Source organism: Humulus lupulus, chromosome 9, assembly GCF_963169125.1.
Source record: "Humulus lupulus chromosome 9, drHumLupu1.1, whole genome shotgun sequence".
NCBI lineage: Eukaryota > Viridiplantae > Streptophyta > Magnoliopsida > Rosales > Cannabaceae > Humulus > Humulus lupulus.
The window spans coordinates 123,051,118-123,056,967 of record NC_084801.1 but is presented as its reverse complement, the minus strand read 5'-3'; positions in this window follow the sequence as shown (position 1 = coordinate 123,056,967).

Below are 5,850 nucleotides of genomic sequence, written 5' to 3'. Positions count from 1 at the left end.
ACTATGTAGTCCCATTCCTACACAATATTAGAATTATCATACTTGACCTTCCCCAGGCAATGTGGGACTACACAGCTTTACCCGGTCTTTCCACCTACGGATCACGGGATACCGGCTGTCACAATCACCCACCCTTAGGGGCCCAACATCCCCGTCGGCCACACTTCCGGCTGGGTCAAGGCTCTGATACCATTTTTAACGCCCCATGTCACTATGGTTGCTTCCTGGAATGACGACTGACCCTACAAACCAACACGATTCTTTTCAGCATGCTTTGTCCTCACTCACACACTTCCTAGGAGAATTTCCCAAGAGGTCACCCATCATGAGATTACTTCAGGTCAAGCACACTTAACTTTGGAGTTCTCAAGTGATGGGCTACTGAAAAGAAGATGCATCTTGTTGGCATATGTAGAATCCAAGAACTTTACTTAGCTAGTTAGATAGTAGTAATAATAGTAATTGTAGTAGTATTTTTATGACTGTGGATTTTGGTTCAGACCGGGATTTAATTGGACACTTGTAGTAACACTTGTAGATTTTCTAAGTTCAACCTATATTTTAAGAATATTAATTTTAACCTAAGGTTTGATTAATATGACTGATATTGATGGTGATATTTATTATATTATAAGGTTTAGTTAGACCCAATAAGAAAGTAACACTTGTCATGTGTATGTTTAATGATAATTAAGTATTTTTTAGGAATAAGTTTATTAAGATTAATATTTGAATATCCTAGGGTCTGTCAGCAGCATTGAAAACGTTAGAGGACTTAGTCAATGTTGTTTACTCAATTCAAATTAAGCTGAAAATGTGTAATTTCGTGTTTAAATATTCAGCGTATGTCGATATATCGCAGCTATAGGGGGCGATATATCGCACTACGGGGATACGAAAAACACGTAACTTCACACGATCACCTTGACCAGCCTCGGGCATGCTGACCCAGGCGATATATCGCCTACAAGGGGCGATATATCGGCTCCTTTGGTATATTTTTGAATGTTTTTGAAAAGGTTCTCTTTTTAATCTTTAACCTCTTGATAAGTCCAGCATCTTTCTGACAGAGTCTTCAGCCCCTGTTGAACGATAATTCAAATATTTTTCAATTAAAAAGTCATTATTTTATTCAAGTTAAATGAAGATTTTTTCATTCTTGAACTCTATAAATAGGACCTAGTACCCAGCCATATATTCATTCATCAAGCTAAGTTCAGAGGCTGCAAGCTGCTAGGTTATTTTTGAGAGTGTAAACACTTGGGTTGGGGATTATAAGCTTACCAAACACTTGGGAAGTAAGGTTTATAGCACATTTCGATTCAAGGTTTAGATCGGTCGTAGAAGCATTCAAGGTATTCCAAACTCTAGTTAATTTTTGGTATTGTTTTCCTTAAGTTCTTATAGTTCTCTACTTAGCACCCTAACTTTATTCTTTATTTTTGGATAGGAAATCTAAGATCTTGAACATAAGGTTTTTGGTAAGTATATTCTTGATGGTATAATTCGTCCATTCTTTTCATTCCTTTTTCTTCAGTATACTCACCCTTTCATTGATGGTTTTTAGGAGTGTTCAAAAGTCCCAAACCTGTTCTCATATCTCGGTACTTTGGGTAAGGAAAATAGGATAGGATTTTATTTGTTATGTTATGTGTTATCTTATGATTTAAGTGTTATGTATATGGTATATGTTATATTATGTATGTTTGCAGACTTAGGCATATGGCCTGTATAACTAACAAGCCCCAATAAATTTATGGGAATATGACTTGCTTAGCCCCACAAATCTAATGGGCATATGACTTGTTTAGTTTACGGGACCCTAAGTAATAATGGCCATTATAGTATATGTGACATATGTTATGATATGTTTTAGTATATGCTGATATGAATATTATGTATATGATTTATGTGTTAGATTTTCCTTGCTTGGCATTAGGCTCATTCCTTTATGTGTATATGTGCAGGAAAATAGCTTTGGTGGCAGAAAAGGTTCTTGGAAGCTTGGGGATGTGTATTGAGGCAGGATGGAATCGATGGACCGAGAGTTCGATTCGAGGATGAAGTCTCTTTAATTATGGTTTTTCTATGTATTTTTCCGCAATTGGTTGTAATAAGTTTTAATTAAGTTTTCATTATGTCAAAGTTATGTTTTGTTTCAAACAATGGGATCCCAATGTCCTACTTATGAATTTTATATAGTTTTAAACCTTTACCTTATAGTTTTGAAATAAAGATATGTTATTTCCAATGTATGTTTTCATAAGATTAGTATAGAAATTAGTAATGGTCCAAAGACTAGAGTAGTTGGGTCATTACAGCATAGGTAGTACCCATCAATCCATTTAAGCCATCTTCAACTGTATAGTCCCGTACCTACAAAGTATTAGAATCGTCACACTTGACCTTCCCCAGGCGATGTGGGATTGCACAACTTTACCCAGTCTTTCCCCCTCTGGATCACGGGATACTGACTGTTGGGAATTTTATGGCCAAATGCCTAACTGATGTGATTTCCCCCAGACCGATCAGGGCTGGTCTCCCGAGCAGTACAATGTAGGCCGATGGGGTGTCTACCACCACGAACTCCAGTATTTTGGTTATCAAGATCGAATAGTCTCCCAAGGTCACTAGGTGCTCGATTGCCTTGTACTGGCGATTCCTTCTTCAAAGAATTCGTATAACATTGTTGAACAGGCTTTAAGGTCTCGAACAGATAGACCCATTTTTTCCAAGGTCTTTTTATAGAGGATGTTGACCGAGCTCCCGTTATCAATTAAGATTATACACATCCTCTTATTGGCGAGTTGGAAGGTTATGAGCAAAGGGTCATTATGATGAAATTGGATGTGCGAAGCATCCTCTTCAATGAAAGTGATAGGTTTGGATTCAACTCTCTATTGTTCGGGGCTTACGGTTTAGGCATATAGAAAGATCCATCCCCCATTTTAAGCTCTTGAATATACCTCCTTTGGGCGTTTCTGCCCGACCCTGCGATGTGTGGTCCTCTTGCGATGGTTGTTACATCTTCTCCATCGATTATGGAAGGTCGATTATCCTCCCTCACAGGGGGGGGGGGGTGTAGTGTTTTGGACAGGATGAGTCAAAACTGTCTTTTGACAAGTCAAAGCCTCCACTTGGTTTTAGTTTCGGACATACTATTTAAGGTAGGCTCTCGAGATCAATCCTTCTTTATCATCTTTTAATTGTCTACATTCATCAGTTGTATGACCTACGTCTCTGTGAAATCTATAGAACTTGTTTGATTCCCTCTTAGTTCTTTGGTATTGCATTGAGTCAGGCTGCCTGAAAGGGACCTAATTCTCATTTGCGACAAATATCTTCTCCCGAGTATTTGTGAGCTCGATATATACCGTGTAAATGGAGAAATATTTATCTTCTTTATTTTTCTTACCCCAATCAGCCTTGTTCCCTTCATTCTTCTTTCTCTTAGAAGGGTTATCTCCTGAAGGTTGCGTTGTGGAGGGTGTAGCCGAGGTAGTGGCTAAGTTAATGTTTGTTGTTGTATTTATTAAGGATGGATGAGTCAATTTGAGTGCCAAACTTGCCTCTTCTACACTGACAAACCTTTGGTGAATTCGGCTATTGTCCTCATAGGCTTCCTCTGAATTTCGTCCCAAAGAGGATGTCCTGGTAGTACTTCTGCTCGTACTACCTCTATAATGAACATTATGAGCTCCAACCGCCTCTATAATGAACCTTACTAGGTAGCTCTTCAATGTTTCACTTGGTTGTTGTCTAACATTGTTAGGGCGAAAGCCTCGGGATTGATACTCTTTAAAGCTTGGAATTTCATTTTGAATTCCTTCAAAAAATTGATCGCAAGATGAGATCGAGTGTCTTCTAAACTTGTCAAACTAGTTCTTTGCTGGTCCAGTGAGTGTGGTGGGGAAGAGCATACATCTGAGCTCATATCCAACGTTGCTTGCTTGCATCACAGTTTTGAACGTACTCAGATGGCTGCCTGGGTCGATAGTCCCATCATAGGGCATCACATGGGGTTTCTTGAAATCAATGAGAAATGGTGTATTCAAGATATGAGGGGAAAAAGGCTCGAGCTCTTCATTGGAATCATAAGCCTTTTATTTATTTTTTTCCTTCTTGAAGGAGCCTGAATGCTTCCTCTAGTTGGTTGATTCTTTTCTGAACCAAATCCACCGGAGCGAGAGCTTGTACTACTGGTAGCTGGTTATTGTTCAGAGGAACTCCAGCTCCCTATCGCAGCATAGGGTAGTACTGATTTCCATTTACTGGTTGTAAGGGCTCCCTTCGGGCATTTAAGAGTGCGCGCAGGTCCGGGTTTGGCTGACTAAACTACCCCTGGTTCTGGTATAGGTGGTCTCGAAGATTAGGATAACCATTCGGATAGTTCTCATAATATATGGGCTTGGTTTTATAAACACTTACCGTCCTGCTATAATCTTGACTTCTGTCAAGGAAGCTGACATTTATCTCTGACTGCTGCTGTTGTGGGCCTGGATTACGAGGTTGGTTATCCACGTGTATCCTTATTCCGATTGTTCATGACCTTGACATATAACTCCCTGATGGATGGGGTTGTCTATGTTCCTGATGTGCCCCCCATGAGGCCTCACCTTCACCCCGATACTCGAGTCGAGCTCGCTTGCTATTGTCCCGACTTTCACTTCTATCCCTTCGTGAAGGTCTCCGAGGTGCCATATCACCAGCTCCGTTTCCACTGGGAGATTGCTGAGTTACACCCCGTGTTGGAGAGGGATTCCTAATTGGTGTGGGAGGATGTCTGATTGGTGAGGGTGGCGGCCTCTCATTGTTCGACCTGGAAGGCTCAGGGTTATTTCTAGCAAATTCTGGGTTATCTCTCCGAGCTATCTGGGGAGCTCGGTTATTCCCAAGATCTGCAAGAGCGTCCTCAGCTGGGTTGTTCCTGGCAGGGTTCCAAGATGACCCCCTGGGCTAGTTTCTTCCAATGTTTTCCCTAGGGCTTGATTGAGCCTGTCGGCCTCTGTTCGGCCATCCTGGCAACCGTACTCCCTCAAGGTTGCCCCTAGTCCTCTGCATGGTGCCTGGACTTTAGTTGCTCATATTTACTTCTCTTTGTTTAGTCGTGTAGCTTCGGCTAACTCTTTACAGAGCCTAAAATTTTCAAGCTCAACTGTTGTCATATATCTTTCGGGATTGTAATAATCATGCTCATTAGGTCTAGAGCATTGACCAGGTCGTTCTCCAGGAGACGATGAGGCACTCACCTCATCGGGACTCTGGTCCACCATTGGTTGTTTACCAGGCCTTCAAGGATGCTCCTCGGTTCATGGAGTACACTCCTTAGGGATTTGGGGTAGAGGTCACCTGCTAGTTCCAGGAATGTTCATGGCAGTCATTGTTGCTAAGCGGGAAGCTTTTTGCTAAACTGTAGGAAGAATCGCTTAATGCTCTCAATGAAAGCACCAAACTGTTGACACCATTTTCATCAATTTAAATTATGTAGAGCAATTAAACAATCAAATAGGAAGAAAATAAAAGAAAGAGATTTTTACGTTGTTTAGAAAAGAAATTTTCTGTTTTAACAAAAAACTAATAAAAAAACTAGCAATATTACTATTACACGAAGAAAACAACTTTTATATGGTACAAAATATTTTTTTACAGTAATATGGTTTGCTCTTACCTTTCCTCACCATTCTCTCAGAAGTGTAATGTTCTTCTCCTGCATCTCACGCCGCCGATCACACAACAACGTCAAAACACCATAGTTGTCAGCGATCTGGATCTGACAGCAACAACAGCAAAATCTACATGCCTAAAATTGAAAACCACCATTCGATTTCAACAAAAATGGTTGGACGAAAA